Source organism: Prinia subflava, chromosome 3 (genome assembly GCF_021018805.1).
Source record: "Prinia subflava isolate CZ2003 ecotype Zambia chromosome 3, Cam_Psub_1.2, whole genome shotgun sequence".
In the NCBI taxonomy this organism is placed as follows: domain Eukaryota; kingdom Metazoa; phylum Chordata; class Aves; order Passeriformes; family Cisticolidae; genus Prinia; species Prinia subflava.
In genome coordinates, this window is record NC_086249.1 from 80,818,578 (window position 1) to 80,836,330 (window position 17,753).

Sequence of the window (17,753 nt, forward strand, 5' to 3'; positions counted from 1 at the left end):
TCACTTTCTCTGTTCAGACCTGTGGTTCCACCTCTTCCCACTGCTGCCTGTCCTCCTGGTGGTGGTGCCCTTCAGGCCAGATGATGCTTGGGACCAGAGCTGCAGCCAGCAGTGGTTGTCCAGGTGTCAGGCAGTGTCTCTGAGGAGCTTTCCTCCCTCCCAAATGGTTGAACCAAGGGTGCAAAGAGCAGATGGACACCACATGCATGTGTATTTTTCCAAGGTGCTGCCACTCTGCACCCAGTACTCAGAGCAGTATCACCCAGACTCTGCTTCCAGACATGGTCTGGTGCCTCTGTGTAGTGAGGAATCTCTTGTGCCCACAGCAGAGCTTGCTCTACTGTGTGTGGCTCTGGTGCCTGCCTCCGAAATTACTTCTCCAGATTTCTTAGTTAGCGATTGGAAACAAAATAGAGATAATTAGTGCCTGACTACCTAATTATTAACTGCAACAATATCCAATTTGGAATAAACCATCATTAATATACATTGCATTCCCACAGTTGACAAGAACAATAATATTAAAACCAGAATGTGTAGGAACTTTTATTGGGAAACCAGATGCCTCGCATAAGTTAATGACTAGTTTTCTTCTATTCTGAATGTGTAAGACATGTTCAGTTTGTTGTGACTGAGAAAGCTGGGTTTCTCCCAGATTTCATCCTTTTCCTCTTCTCTTTCTTGTCCTGGGAAAGTGCAATGTTACTGTTCTGAATTTTGCTGCAGAAGGAGCGAACTGGGGACTGCTACACAGCCAGCCACCATTGCACCTCACCACCTTTCCCCAGCTCCAGTTTCAGCTGCAGGCTGGCACTGCCTACGCACTGTGCAGCATCCTGATCCTTCTCCCACTCCTAGGTATCTGTTCTCTGTAATTACTGCTCTTGAAGGGTGAAGGGCTCATAACCTCAGAAGAGCAGCCTGTAGGGAACATGTGCAATGTCTTGCTGAAGTTCTCCAAGCACTAACACATCCTGGGTGTCCATGGAGGAGCAGAGGGGAGCACTGTGCAGAGTCAGAACAGTGATGCTTGCAGATTCTAAAGAGATGGTAGCCAGTACCAAGGGCCAAGAACACATGTAGGAATGTCTGCATGCATATATATTCATACCAGACACAAACACAGAGTAGGTAAAATAAGTACAATCGTGTGCACTTATGTGTATATTCGTGTGTATACACACATGTGTTCTATCTGTATAAATATATAAATTTGAAATTTGGAGACTTGAATAAATAAACTTGAATTTGGAGACTGTTCAAATAAGACACTTGGGTGTCATGGCCATAATATTTGTGCAGTGGTTTGTAAAACCAGAGGGAAGTGATCCTCCAGGCTACATCAGCCACCTATTTCATCCACACAAGGGATGAAGGCCTTGCTCTGAATATGAAATGAGCTTATGCAAGTATTCAAGTTATGCAATCATGTTGCTGTTGCCAGCTTCAGATGTTAGTTTGCATTAAAAATTAAAAAGAATCAGCAGGTCAAGTGCGAAAGAAGTTTTGAAAATCTCGGTGCTGATATTTATAAAATAAATCCATTAAACAAGTAGTACTTGAATCTAAAAACACTCCTCAAGTCTGTCCAAATCCATTAAGTGGTTTTCAAAACTTGGCAAAACGTGTTGGATAAGCAAAGTTTAATTCTCACAGTAGCCTCCCATTTGTGTCAGTTGATTGGCTGTAGTGTGTGGGATTTCACATGGCATCCTAAGCCCTGCACTCTGGACAGAGTGAATTCCAGCTTGGCAGGCTCTCATGTCCCCAATTGCTCCCACGGCCCAGACGAGAGCTCCTGCCCTTGCTATGCAAGCCAGAGCATTAGAAAACAGGCCAGTCACTTTGAGGATCTCAGCGTTTAGCATGCCAGGGCTACAAACAGTGGATATAATCCTTGTTGTGGCCCCCTGTGGTAACACTTTGTCCTGGCAAAGTGCTGCTAAACCCTTTACACAGGTGCTTGCACAAAAGGCTTTTGCAAGGGGTGGTGAGGAGGGGTGGTTAGCAAATTCCTCACCAGGATTACCACTTCTGTAAAGGAAGCCCAGAAAGACAGCTTTTAGAAGCCAGACCGTGGCGGTAGAAAGAGACACAAAAACCCAGCAGACATCAAAACATACCTTGCCCCTGTAGTGCTTTAGAAAGTCTCTATCTTGGCATTATGCTTGGTTGTCTGTACAGCCACATGAGTGTAATGTGGCATGGATCTTATTTTTTATTCCTTACAAGTCTTTAACAAGGGTGCTTGCATGTCTGCAGAGAGGTTTTTTTCCTGCCTCTGTAGTATCATCTCAGTCCCAACCCCAGAGAAGCTACAAGTGGATAAGGACAAGTATTCAAGCTCACAATGATTACTTCTACAGTATGAGTCACAAACAATATGTTCTGTCAGGGAGAGTTGGGGCTATTGTTTCTTCTTACTTTGCTGGTGTCCATCATTGTCAGTAGAAGTCATTTGGGCTGATAATTTATGTTTTAATTTGTCTACAGAAAAAAACCCACAACATAATGAAATTGATCCTCACACTTAGGATCCTGTCCTGAAATAAGCATTTTGTTAATAATCTGTATCGCTTGAAGTAATATTCTTGCTAGGAGGAGTTTTTGACCTGCAAGAAATTCAAAGCCCTGACAAAATTTATTTTATTTTATTTTATTTTATTTTATTTTATTTTATTTTATTTTATTTTATTTTATTTTATTTTATTTTATTTTATTTTATTTTATTTTATTTTATTTTATTATTTTATTTTATCTTATTTTATTTTATTTTATATTTTATTTTATCTTATTTTATTTTATTTTATTCAAGCTAGCTCCTTCATTGGTAATAACTGCTGTTATTATCTCTGTTTGAAAGTTATGTTCTCCTGCTATATGTAAAATTGAGAATAATGAAGACTAAAGCATGTCCTAATAGATTTAAGTATCTGGGAGGGAAATTTGAGGGCAGTGGTGCACTGAGTATTTAGAGGGACGCATCCTTCTCAGATGAGCAGGAATTGGAAATACAAAAATCTGAGCTGTTAGAGCAAAACTTCTGCCTGCAACCCCCAGAGCAAAGAAGAAGATTGACCAAGATCAAGAAGCCATATGAGTCAGTGGTAGAGAAAGGCAATTATATTGGGCACTACTGTGACTGTAATATCAGCCAATTACAATTGATGAAGTGCCAACCCATTGTTATAATGTTTTATGGCAGCAGGAGCACTGAAAGCTGTGATTAAGTAATATTAGGAGCTTTAACATTCTTTTTACAGAGCACTGAAGCAGGGTAATGAGGATCTTCTCCTGTTCTACACAGTCAAAAAAAGAAAGAAAAAAGTAGAAAGGAGGCCTGGGAGAAAGAGGGAGGAGGAGAATGGGCAGAGCTGATGGTTTCGGTGTCCTGCAGCATAGGTCCAAAAGACTCCCCGAGGAAAATAATTCTTGCAAGTCAGTGTTTAAAAAGAGCTCAACCAGAAGTGAAAATAAAACAAAATCCAAAAGCAAATGCATTTCTTAAAGAAAACAATGATTTTTCATTCCAAAATTATCTTTGCAGAGCAGACCATCCATTTAAGTTTTGTACTGTACTAGAGGATCTAGCAGTCATTCTAAAACAGCTTAACCCATACAGGGGAACCCCTGTATTTACCAGGATCCCAGCTGAGGTTGTTGAGTAGTGCCAGCGAGACCCATCTTCCCAGCAGAGGAAGGTCCTTAGCTGTATAACTATGTACTTTGGGGAGGGCAGCCTTTAGTTAGCTTGCAAAGGAATGCAGATCTTTTACACTTTCAGTCTGGATGGCAGATTTTGTCCTTTTTTCTCTATATGCAGATTCCCATCAGCCATTTCCTACTATGCTGGTGTCCCCAGTGGCAGTCATCACAGATATATTATTGAAAACTCAGATGTGTCCACGTGTGGATTTCTAGCTCTAATAGCTATTTTGACCATTTTCAATAAATAATTGTTGCCCTGTCCACTTCTTGTCTGTGTTTTTTCTCTCCTCAGTCCGTTTGGTTTCTCCTTTCAGCTGCAGGACAGCTGGGTCCCTATGGGACTCTCATAATTAATTCAACCTTGATGTTTGACCCATCATTTATTTTTGTGTGGTCTTGGTGGCAGCACACTCTGAATCTTTCCAAGAATCTTTTATGAAAGCCTTCCAAAAAACCTGAAGCGTTAGATGTTCATTAAATAGTAACGTTTGTTTGGTGCCCTTTTCAAAAAGGACATGCAATCTCTGTTTTTAAGGACTGTTGAAATGGTTCATTTTAGCCTTGCAAATATCATTTAATGTGAATAAAAATGGAAGCTTTTGAAAGGTGGGTAGATGGAAACTAATGTAGATGATTTTAGAAAAGCTGACTTACTAAATCTCAGAGGAGCAAATTCATCCCAGTAGTAAGTAGCTGTAACACTAATGAGTTAAGAATTATACCCATTAACATCACAATTGATTTTTTTCTGTTCTCTCCTTTTGCATGTCAGATAAAAATGGAATAAGAACTTTGCAAAGCTGACAATAATGTGAACTCCAAGAGATGTTCAGCCAATTTCTGTTGAAAAGCTTTATTGATATGCATTTTCAAGTTTTGTACATATATTGTTTTAAGAATTTATTCCTGCACCTTCATAGCTTCAAAAAAGCTGGTCCCATTTGTTTTTATCCTGTATAGAATATTATAGAATATTCCAAGATATTTCTTGGTATCAGATTTCTATGTGAATGAAGTACAAAATACAGTTCTCATGTTTCACATCCAAACTAAAACATGCAGAATTTGTTTGTAGGCTGCAAGAGGGAGCTCTATTTTCACATCAATCCATGAATAAAACTCGTTGATTTAAAGTACTCTTACATGCATACAGAGTAAAATAATCTATGGAAGTTCAAATAAAGATTATGTTAGGTGGGAAAACCAAGAGTATTAGCTGTCAGAGGTGAGAAGAAGATCAAATATTCAACATATTACAATATATAAATATATATTTGTCTATTATGTATATATTATTTATATAGATAAACATTATTTTTAATCTTTGGCCCATCTTTTCTGCATAACAGCTTGATTTCTTATGTTCTCTTTTGCTTCTATAAATAAAGAACCTTGTGCTCTTTGATTTAATTTCCTATGTAAAATGTAAATTAGCATGACTTTGGGCAGAAAATTTGGGGTTTTTTAAATTTGACTGGTTTCTTTTGAGTTCTCTGTTGATTTCTAGCACCCTTCATAAAGTGATCTTTCACAGAGATTCTCTAACACTTTCCTCCATCTTCAGGATACAAAACTGAGCTGCACTGTCACCTTTTGACTTAAATAGCAGGTTTTCCCTGGACTAGCTGAGCACCTCTGCTCTGTAGACCTTTTCAAGTCACTCCCTCCCCTCAGGCTGTGTCTGGACAAGTCAAAGCAGGGCTGCTTTCTGGTTTCCTTGTCAGGGAGCACCACGTTTACACTGAAGTTCATCTCAGGGGGTGCCACAGAGGGGAAGCCTGCATACAGAGGTAGGTAGGAGTACTGTCATATTTGAGTCATCTTCCAGCCCAGACAATTACGAGATCTGTGTGAGCCGTGGTGAGAGCCAGCAAGTAAATTTAGACACAGCTGTAGGTTGTGAAAATTTGCCTTTTGAGAACTGACAGTTTTAGTTACAGGTCTTCTCTTGATTTTACTCTTGCCTGCTTTCATTTGAATGAACTCAGAATTACTCGGATTTATATATTATGACCAATATTTCTAGTCATCAAAACCAGATCCGAGCTGTTATCACCTCTTATTGTTTCAGAGCCTGTTAAACCAGAAATTTGCCAGCTGTCATATCCAAAAATATCTTTCCCACCCACCCCTCCTAATTATGAGTAACATCTGAATTTCCTAGACTGTGTTTTATAAAAATAACTCTCTGGAGCAATTTATAGCAAAAAAAGATTTCCAGCACAACCAACTTAAGCACACAACCTTTGCAAATAAGCCCATTTCCTGAATCTTTCAAAGTCATATATAACAATTCTATTCCTGTACAGGGCATTTTAGAAGTACTGCTTCCTAGATGCCAAAAATTCGATTCCCAGGTATCTAAGGTGATCTGATAACAAGATTTCAGTCTATAGCTACAATCCACTGAAGGACTTCCAGCACTTCCCATGCAAAATCCTGTTTGCCATCCCACTTGGTGCAAATTGACTGCAGTCTGGCATACTGGGTCTCGGATCCGCTGCCACTTCCCTGTGCTCTGAGCACATCAGCCTTCACCTCCAGATCACCTGAACCATGCTTCTGCTTTAAGACGTGTTTTCTGGTCCTGGGTGCAATTCGGTCTCATTTCTGTTATTTCTAACTGAGTTTTGGGTTCTGCCTCAAAGCTTTTGTTCTTCTGTTACAGTTGCAGAGTTGCTTGTGTTACAAAACAAGCACTGGTGATGATCTCAGAAGGACCAAGTAAATAGATAGCACATCTCTTAGAGAGAAGTTCTGCCTGTGCAACAAATATGTTGGACTTGCCAGCAGTGCTCAGAAGCCTCACAGCATGCAGCCATTGCAGTGACAAACTCCAGTAATGGTGCAGGTTTCTAAGCACTAGAAATTATCATTCCCAATTGAGCATACTCACTGTCCCAGGGCTCTGAGTGGGGTCTAGAGTATATCATCAGTAGTCCATGCTCTCTAGAGAAGGTACTGAAGAGATCTTTTCTCTTTTACAGCCACTGATCACCTCTGACAGCTTCTAAAGATTGTTTCAGCACTGATGACTTCCTGGGATCTTTTTCCTTTTGAAAAGAAAGTATATTTCAGTCTCACTTACCTAGAGCTCAGGCATGAATGTATATTAAGAAGCTATATGTCAACAGATACACTGTCTAGCAGTTAATTAAACATAAAATCCTAGAGGATTTCATTATTTCTCACACCAACATTCTTAATCTTGTTTCCTAGTGTCTTTGTTAGTGAATGTTGCACATCTTAATTAGCTTCCTGATGTCTTAAAATTCTGAGAGGGGATCTTAAATCCAAATGTATACATGGAGGGTCAGTAGAAGGGTTTTGGGAGATGCCCCTGACAAACCAGCTGCCTTCTCTGCCCCTTTGCTGATGGCTGCAGCCCCATGAGCAAAGAGCAAAATGTTTCCATGTGTCTGCCACAGCACTGATGCTGGTAGTGATGAAGAAAAGTGGGTCCAATATTAAAATCCCAGACTGTGAAAGGACCTGCAGAGGTGGAAGTACATGTTATCCTTTGCTGTGCCAGTGGTGGGTAAGATGCTCTCCATCAGAGGGATAGGAGGGACAGCTGATGAGAGTGACACCAAAAAAGAATTGCCAAGGAATGCCTGTTAGTGTCCCCTCCAATCTCTGTTTGCAGAAGATAGCATGCTGCATAAGTATGATGGAGAGACATGGATTTGACAGATGAAGCACTCAGGGGATAAGGAATGGTCTGGGTGGTCATATTCAAAGAGTGGCAGTCAACATCTTGATGTCCAAGTGGAGAGCAGTGATGAGTGGTGTTCCTTAGGGCTCAGTAGTGGGACCAGTGCTGTTTAAAACCTTTGTTGGTGACATAGAGAGTGGGATCAAGTGCACTCTCAGCAAGTTTTCTGGTGACACCACTCTCTAGTGTGATCAACACACTGGAGGAAAGGGATGGCATCCAGAGGGACCTGGACAGGCTTGAGAGATGGGACCATGCAAAGCTCAGGATGTTCAACAAGGCCAAGTGCAAGGTCCTGCACCTGGGTCAGGGCAATCCCAAGCACAAGTACAGATTGCATGGAGAATGGATTGAGAGCAGCCCTTAAAAGAAAGTCTTGGAGGTGCTGGTGGGTGAGAAGCTCAACCTGACCTGGCAGTGCACAATTGCAGCCCAGAAATGCAGCCACATCCTGGGCTGCATCCAAAGCAGCATGGCCAGTGGGGAAAGGAAGATGATTCTCCCTCTCTGCCCTGCTCTCATGAGAGCCCACCTGGAGTGCTGCATCCAGCTCTGGGGACCCCAACATAAGGAAGATGTGAACCTGTCAGAACAGGTCCAGAGAAGGGCCACAAAGTTGATCAGAGGGCTGGAGCACCTCTCCAGTGACAGAGGGGCTGGAAGTAGATGATCTTTAAGTTCCTTTATAACCCAAACCATTCTTTGATTTTATGCTTATTCTACCATGGTAAATAGTCACAAATGTGTCTGAGCTTGACCTTTTGAATTTTTAAAGAAGAGTAGTTTCCAGAATAACAGTTTCCTGATAGGATGTAGCAATGAGTCGGTTTTACCTCTTTCTTTACTTCTTATTGCTGCAAATGCTGGAATGATCCAACTGTTTTTATTCTAGGCATAAAGAGGTCTGGGAGTGTGTGTATGTTGAATGCATGCTTCAAATAATAAAAGCAACAGATGAAGTTGGGGGTTTTTTGCCTAAGAATGTCATTAGCTGTGCCAAAACCAGATGTTTAAGTCTGAAATCCTCTGACATTTTGTTAGGTGTTAGAGCTGAACATTGAAAAAACCAAATTCAAATGACTAGAGGAAGAATCTGCAAATTAAAAACAAAAATCAGAAGCAGGGGAAGATAGTTGGAATTAATTTAGGAATCGCTATCTTTTCCAGATTTTCTCTAGAACACACAGGACTCTTGAAGGCTGACCCCTTTGTGTTTAGTCTGTTCTGTAGAAGAAATTGCATTGGTTTTGCTTACTTTATTCCTTTACAAAGTAGACCAGCCATTGCTTATCTCCTGCTGAATTGTTTTGAGTGTAATACTGGCATTATTTTAATCTGACAAAAGCAAAGGCTGCTGCCAAAGGGATTGTCCTGCTTTTACCTCATGTGTGACAGTTCTTTCCTTCTGCCCTCCATGTTCCAGACTACCAGATATATCTGTGTGCTGAGATGAGTCAGGGAAGTCTCTGTTGAAAGCTATTCATTTAAGTTGGAGTTACTGTTTTAGTTTCCAGTCATATCTGTTTCATCATCCCATTTACTGCGTAGTCACACGAACATCCATGCTGATGGAGTGTAGAAAGAAGGAAGATGGGTAAGGAGGCCATGTGGTATCTCACACTGCAAAAAAACATGTCTGTGAGGGCAGCAGCTCCCACCCACAGTTATCCTGCAGTGATTGAAGCCATTGCACTGTGCTCTAAGCCATCACGACAAAATGGTGAGGTGAGGAATGTGGGACTTTGTGCAAGCAAACTCTTCCACCTCCTGGTTGTCCCTTGACTTATCTAATTATTTTATTAAGTTATAATTTTATGACAAAGCGTACTAGATATTCCATAAACCATAGAATGGTTAATAATATTAGTTTTTGCTTAAGTGAGGCTGGAGGGAGTGTCCTGCTCTAAATCTGACTTTGAAGTCTTCCGATCTGTTTAGACACAATTGAATCAAATTGACAGGAAATTTCATGAGAGAGCTTTCTATAATAGAATTTTTCTGTAACAAAATTTTTCTGGAAACCTTGGGACAAAGCAGCAGAGGTGCCAGAGCATTCAGACAGTGATAGACTCATGCTGGAGATATTCTCCCCTTACCACATGGCTAAAGGGATGGCACTGAGGGAAGAGGCAGTTCCTCAAGAAGAAAGCAACCATGCAGATGGAGAGAGAGCACTCCCTGATGGTCATCTCCTTGATCCCTTTTCTCTGATCTGCTTCAGCCTCAACAACATAGTAAGGAATTCAGAGTCATGACTTCCTCTTGTATCCTTTTTCATTTTCTAGCCCAGGAGGAAGGACTATAACTGTAACTTTGAGAAATAATTTCTCAGCATCTTCCCTCCTTGCTCCAGTCTAGTGCTTAGACTTCCCTGTTCCCAGCCAAAGCCTTTCACTTCCTTAGGTGCATTGCTCAGGAAAGAGATGTGTGTGGTTATATTGATTTGGTGGATGCAAGGTTTTACTATCCCTCAATATATAAACTATGGGAGTGGAAGAAGAGCTATAGAGATGATTAATGCTGAATTCCTGGAAATCTCCCAGGCTAGATGAGATCTGGGCGCTCCAGGTACTGGCACTGAGCTTCTCTGCCCTCCAGCACCTGGGGGGCTGACATGGTTTGACCCTGGCCGGTTACTGCTTAGGGTTATGCTCTGTCAAGCACAAGGTTTTGTCATATGGGGGTCCTTGAAGGCACAAAAGCGCTCCTGAGGGCTGAGTTTAAGGTCAAAGCAAAGTCAGCTCCCCACCATTCCAGTGACACGCGGGTCTTCCTTCGCATGGAGGAACTCTCACTAAGCACATACCTGAGTTTTCAGTGCAGTACACAGTACACACTGAAAGTGTGATACTTTCTCTTTGGCCACTGGTTAAAGAGGGAACAATGTACTTTCATGGCAAGTAATAAAGACACTGGCAGTGGGAATCACATCCTCATCGGTGGTTTCATTCATTCATTTGGTTGGCAGTTCTATCAGTCTTAGTCCAACCTGGTTACTGAGCATTTGAAAAGATCAAACTCTCGTCAGGTCATACCCTGATTATGTCTACATCCTTTTTGCGTCCTTAGCAAATAAATGTCATTCTTAACATTCTGATGTGGTCATCTGCTCCTACTCCTTTCTTTCTCTGTGGAGCCTTTTTCTGTCCTCCAGAGCCTCTACGAGTTGCCCTTACTTGCAAGCCTTTGCTTAGTCATTATTCTCTCTGCCTATTGTCTTTTATTTATTACTGAATGCCAGCTATAACAATCACTTTGTCAGTTTTTTTAAATCCCAATTTTCTTCCACAGTACTCTGTTCTTCACTGTTGTGATGAATGCTTCAGATATCTGCATCAGCATTGCTCCTCCAGATTCTTCTCTAAATTTGTTCTTGGCTGTAATGGCTAGAGAAGATGTATGTTGTGCAAAATCTTCTGTCCATCTTGCTGATAAGATTGTTGCTTTGTATATTTTGTCTATGACTATACATTGTCTCTTGTCCTCATCCTACATTATACTTTCTTTGGGCCAAGAGCTGTCTTGTTGCTCTATGTTTACATAATGCTTCTCACAATGGAACTCTGATGTGTGGTGGGAGCTTTTCAGCATTTAATGGCAAAAATAATAAAAGTTTGAATAAATGTCTCTGTGTGACTGCATCACAGGATGTGGTCACAGTCTGCAAAATTTCAGTTTCCTTGGGACAATTTGTCTCTCTGCCTAGAGAATGTAGGTGCAATGCAGGTCACTCTGTTTTCAGAAAGGAATGCATTAGGAAAATATTTGAGCTTGAGTAATTCCACAAACAGGAAAAAAAACCCTGGTGTTCTGCAGTTTCAGAAAGATTTCCTACTGCGCAGATTTTTTGCTAGCCCATTCCTTTTGCCATCTCAGAGCTCAAACAGCATGGCCTAGAGCAGTGGTTTTCCAAATTCCTTCCACTTGTAGCATACTAGCATAAACAGCATTTGCATATGGATGTCATAAAAGTGACTAATGCTGGCAATCATCATACTTTATTGCAGTAATGTGACACATGTGCCTGAGCATCCTAAACGATCTGCTGGAAGATCATTGGGGCTGAAGAAATGGCACACCTCTTATCTAGCAGTGACACCTGTGGCAGAGCAGGGCAGAAACCAGAACACTGATCCAGCTCCAGATGAGTGTACAAGAGGCAAGGGCACTGGCTGCTTCACTGCAGGATTCCACTGCGCTGGGTATGCGTCCTTTATCCTGAACCAGAAATTAAACTCAAAAAGTTGAACAAGTAACATTTCTAGTTTGATAGCCAGAGAGTTCAATGTACTTTTGACTGCAGATGTTGGCAACTCAATGAAGACACCTCTCACTCTGAACTCAGCCTTGCCCCCAATCATATTTTAACATCTTGGATTCTCCAAAGAGGTCTATAAATGGTTCTTTGAGGTGAGGGGCAGTGAGTCATGCCATGAATGTGAGGTTGAGTGCTGCCATTTCATGCCAAGAAATTGCAGAGTTTAGGGAGTTTATCACAGTTCAACCTTGTCAGATTTTTCTTCCATAAGGTGAGGGAGGAGGGTTGTGAACCCAATGGCATCATCATGTAGCACAGAAAACTTATTTTCATATCTTACAGACTGACTGACTGGTCAGGCTTCCAACAAAACTAAGGTGTGTCTGTTGTGCAGTATGCAATATGCCGTGTGCAACAGCCCCTGCCCCATAGTGCCATTCCAACCCATTGTCTGCCTTTTAGCAGTGTGATAGAAGTATAAAGGTCTCCATGGTAATACAGGGTTATGTAAAAATCGTTTTAAAATAACTGGTCACGGCATAGAGCAAAAAAGGAAAAAAAAAATGCAAATTAATGCTCCTACTAAGGAAAAAGAGCCATGCTGCTGTGCTAGGCATCAGCACATCTATGCGGGAAGAAGGTGCTTTAAGTGTGCAGGCAATTCAAAGCAGAGTTTGCACTGTAATAACACAGGAGACACAAATTCAGGCTGTCAAGTCATGTCTCTCTCAGAACAATTCATTTTTTTCATCTGTATGCATAATTAAGAGGACCAGTCTCCCTGTCACACAAACGATTCATGTATCCTAGTGCAAGTGCCCATTTCAAACACACACAGTTCATCTCCCATTTCAGAGAAACACCTCAGAGCTCTCCCTCTAGGGAGTCATCCCATGGTTTGGTAAAACAGCAGAACAATATGTCCTGACTCATACTTTCACCCCATCAGGTAAATAGTAAACCCAAAGGCTAGATGCATCTGTCCAAAGACACAGCAGTTTTGTGACAGACGGCTGACATCCACTGGTGTTGGCTGCTTCCACAGAAACATGCAGTGTGACCCTGGAGCTGGTGCAGGAACCCTCCACCACAACCACCAACCCTGCTTTATAGCCAGCATATCAAGAGCTCCATGCACACAGAATCTAACTACACAGCCCCATGGGATGTCACACTATTGCAAATGCCCTGTACCACATCCACCAGTCCTTTTCTGTCTTGTATTTGGCAAGCAGAAGCCAGAACACTATGTAGTAAAAAATGTCTCTAAATATAGTACACACAGGGCAAGGACTGTTTATCACAACCCTTTAGTGCTAATATCTGCCTGAATTGTGTATACCTTGGTTCCTTTTACAAGCAATTCAACAAAAACATTTTCTTGGCATTTGCTTTCATTCTTCATTTCTGCTTTATCAGAGATAGAGTACAGTGCATTTATTTGTATGCGATTCCCCACAGGTAATCTTCAGCTGCAGCACATAAAACTTAATTTTCCCCAATTGCACAAGATTTCTTATTCTACACAAAGTTGTAAATCACTGCAACAAAGACTCCTTGCTTGCTTAGTGTAGGCAAAGCCTTGCATTATTTTGCAAGGCAAGGCAAAGGCAAAGCCTTGCATTACTTGAAAAATTACTTTGGCTTTCCCATATGCTCCTTGTGTTGCAATTCTAAGAGCTTCCAAGAGCTCCAAAGGTTTATCCAACTTCATGCTTGCTGCAGGTAACATTGATGGTGTGAGGTGATGGTATAGGTCTTTTTCTCATTACCCACCAGAATATTTCTGTTATCAAATTTATAAAGGACTTCAGCAAATGCATGTTTTTCTTTCATCCTTATCTTTTGTCTCATTAAGCTGGAAGCTAGTGTTTTTCTTTAAAAGTTATGTGGTATTATTGCTTCTTTCACACAACCCTGATCATTCTAAAACCAGCATTTTCAAGAACTATATTTCCAGGAACAAATCTGAGAGTATGAGCAAAAAGGCACAATGTCATGTATGGTAGTATGTGTGCACAGTGCAGCTATCAGGAAGAGAAGGGTCTCTGCAACATGAGAATGATTTTCCTGGTTCACAATCCCATTTATAATTACTTGGGGTCACACTCCATAATTTGGAAGCCATTTGCTTTAAGACGCCCCGGCTTGATAACTCTGATATATGCATTAACTCTGAAGACATCCTCTGCCCTTTGTGGTATTTAACTTCCTTAGTTGGTGGTATTTAACTTGTCAGTTTTCAGTTGATTCATCATTTTATGGGTATTGTTGATCACTTGAGGAAGCAATAGCATGAGAAGCCTTGTGAAACATTGAGAAAGGAAGGAGGTAGAAAGTTGCCTGAAAACTCTGAGAACACAAAGCTTATCTCTTTTTAAAGATATTGCATAGAGTTTACATGTGATCCATGCAGCTCTGCTCCGGGATCTAAACCATCTTTCCTAGCCTGTGCTGAAGTCTTTAGGTACAGCTGGCTCACAGTGAAAGTTTTCTCAAGTGAAGGGCTTTCTAGATTCAGCACAAAACTGCTTCAGAGGGTTTCCCATCCTTGCAGCAACTGGCTATAAAGATACAGGGCTCATACAGCTGCCAGGTTTCGGTGAGGCATGAGGACATCATCTGAACTGCTTCTGAAAGCCTCCTGATTCATCCAGGTCCCTGGCCAAGGTTGCTGCCCAGCCTAAGACTGCTCACACTTCTGCTAGCACCAACCTCTTCCCTCGTGGTGCAGGTGGACACTTGGGCTCAGGAGGGAAGTCACAAAGGTTTTCCAGTTTACCAGAACAAGAGTGAGGGATATTCAGCATGGCCAGAAAACTGGTGGCTTTCTATTCAGAAAGCGTTGTTTCAGGTCTCCCATGAACTCCTAAACCACTGTGGCTTTGGTAATTTCTTGTCTTAGCTGAGAAACATCATCTGTGAAACAATTTCCTGATGGACATCTTGTCAAAACAAGAAAGTTCCTGGGAAGTACTTAAGTTCCAATGAGTTTCATGTTTTGATGAAAAAATAGTTTGTCAGTAAAATCTACACAAGCTTCAACAGGGACTCTTCTTGTACTGAAATTGGTGCCAGATGGGCACCAGTCCTTCCACTGTCGAAGGCAGCTGGAGTTTTGCCACTGACTTCAAAGGAATTAAGATCAAGCCCATGAATTCATGACTGCACTTTTTATTTAGGTTTCTGAATAATTTATGAGTAAAAATAGGCTGTATTCTCCCACCCTTTCTGATGTTGAGTAAAGCTGTATTTGGTTACATTTCTTGCTTTCAAAGGAGCTTTGGTGTAGTCATGAGTGTCTCATTATGGGAAAGGGTGTCCATAGGGGACAGATGGAAAGAAAAAGGAAATCCTTAGGCATATCGAAGGCACACAGCAGATCAGAGATTCAGAGATGACAGATCAGAGCAAGAGAGTCCTCATACTTGGAGCTGAAGGCTAAATAGCTAGCATTGTTTCAGAAAGTGAAGGGCAATCTAGAAAGCATACTTCTTTTTGGTGAGTTCATCTATTTTTAATGATATTGCATTTAGTTTTATTTTCTTTCTTCTCAGGTCTTTAGATATGAGTTTCCATAACATTTCTTGCTGTGCTTAACTCCTGAACAGACTTTGCAGCAGACTTCTCATTCTCTGGGATACATCACACTTGTTCCCCACCACTGCAAACCATTTTCCTTCTTAAAACTATTTGGAAAAAAGGGAAAAGAAAAAAAAATCCCAGTTCACCACCCAGGGCTTAGTGTTTACTTCTGCTGCATGCATCATTTATTTTCATTCTGCAAGATCATGATGACACGCTCGTCCAAGCACATGCTGTTCTAATATGCTACATTCCTTCAGCTCCTCAGTGCGTTAGAAGTGACATTGCTGCTAAATGAGAAAGATCTTGTATTACAGACAAATAGATTGCTAAGTACTGCTGCCTTTCAAAGTCCCATGTTCTAGACAAAAAATTATTGGCTTGCTTTTCCCAGACCATACATTGTTGTGTATGTGGATGACCCTGGTTAGCAAGGCTATCTGCTGCAGGGTTTTAGGGAGTTCATTCCTTGAGAACATGCTGACATATTGAGAAGGTTTTGGAAAAGAAAATGAGGAGTATGCCTCAACCTATGACTGGAGGAACAGAACACTTGAAGTTTGAGATGTGTCGTAGGAAAGTATTTCTGCAACTATCATCAGTTTGAATCTGTTCAAGCAAGCACATGTACTGTGCTCCTTATATTTTCTGGGTGCATGGAATAACTCTGCTCTCAATCACAGTGTGGGTTTCAGAAATCTGTCTTCCATGATGGATAAACTACTTGCAGAAAATCTGTTCCACATTTGCTTGTTCCTCCCTGGCAATAAATTAGAAAAGGCAATAGTGGATTGTTAGAGATTAACACAAAACCATTAAATAGTGCTTTGGTTTAGCTATAATATTTTGTCTTAAACTGTGCCTTACTAATTACTCTTCATAAGATGGTGCCTAAATGAATAATTGAGGTAGGATTTTGTAGGTTTTGCCGAATGAATTTAAATTGTCCATGGAAAACTTTGGAGGCTTTCTCTAAACACTTTAAAATCTGAATTAACAAAACATATAAAAGATTAAAATTATAGATACATTCAGTATGACTTGGTCAAGCAGCCTTTGGCACAAATTTGTCTGCTAATATCCCACTAATAAGCTCTTGGAATTGCTGTGTGTCCTCTGTACTAACCTACCAAAGAACATGTAAAGTATTAGGTAAAGAAAGTATTATGTACTTCCTCCTAATGCCCATTTAAGTCAAAGACTGTTTTGTTCCTTGGCTACAGCAGAAGAAAGATTGTATCCTGCAATTGCCAGTAGGGATAATAGTAAGGAAAAGCTGGTTTAGCTTTCTGAAAGACTACTTTTTGGGTCTGAAAATGGTTTTACAGATGCAGTCCTCTCAGGAACCCAGCAGAGACAGAAGAATCTTGTATAGTTATGCCCTTAGTTACTTAATCATCTCACTGTGCTTCAGAACATAAATTATAATACTAGCAAACTAGTTTAATGAGGGCATACGAACTTAATATTTCCTGAAAGTACCTACTCTGAAGTGAAAATGCAGTAATAAATTCAGACTGTTTATTTTAATCACAAAATCAGATATGGAACTGCAAGTTGCCAAAGTCTCCTCAAGGCATAAAGTAGGGTTGTGCATGATCTTCTCAATATTCATGAACCATAAAGTATAAAAATCAGCAGTCCCTTGGTGAAAATATTTTCAATCTTTCAGGGGGACATTGTGAAGATGCTTTATTAATAATTTTAATTTTGTTTTCTGCTGTCTTCAGTGGTTCCTTTCTAAAAACTTGAGCATGATATTTTTTCTTTCCAATTTGTTCTTTTGTATTAGGTATGTAGAGACTTGAGGGTATTTGTAACTTTTTGCTTTTAAAACTGGTTTGAGTCTTATATCTGTATTTCTTTCTATATGTTCTGATCTTACACCTGTATTTGAACAGCATCATTCTTTAATTAATAGTTTTCATAAAGACATTAAAAAAAAATTGTAGCAAATGGAAGTCTTAATAAAGTAATACTTTCTGGTCCAAATTGGCTCCAATTTATCAAAATACTGAATCACATGTGTAAAACTGAGAATTTAAGCAATCTTTTGTTACTTAAAAAAGAATGACATTTTAGTCACGCATTAGTAACACTTTGGTCTGCACAGTGTCAAGTACATGCTGAAGTATATTTGTAAGCCACACAGTGAGGCCCTCTCTTTGATAGGGCAGATGTCGGTCAGAAATTAATCCCGTACCCAGACCTAAATGACTAGAAAGTAAGAGTCTTCAGTAGCAGAATTGTCCTCCTTCTTACAGGAGGCAGCACTATCAGTGAAACACCACAACCCAGGAGCTGCTATTGTGACCATGGTGTATCTCAGTGTCCCTTGGAAGCCTAAACTGCGATAGAATAATTTTGCCACTAACATGGATTAGTAAATGCACTGGCATATTTGTCAAGGGAGATGTAGTAAGGATTAATTATTTAAATCTGACCTAAATTTCCCATATTTCTCTCTTGTTCTGTAATAATAAAAAC

The 17,753-nt window shown here is 40.5% G+C and overlaps 1 protein-coding gene across 1 annotated transcript in view; it reads left to right on the forward strand.

The window, feature by feature from the left end:
- SH3RF3 (SH3 domain containing ring finger 3) overlaps positions 1 to 17,753 on the forward strand; it is a 246,203-nt gene that overhangs the window by 161,644 nt on the left and 66,806 nt on the right. The window lies entirely within an intron of this gene.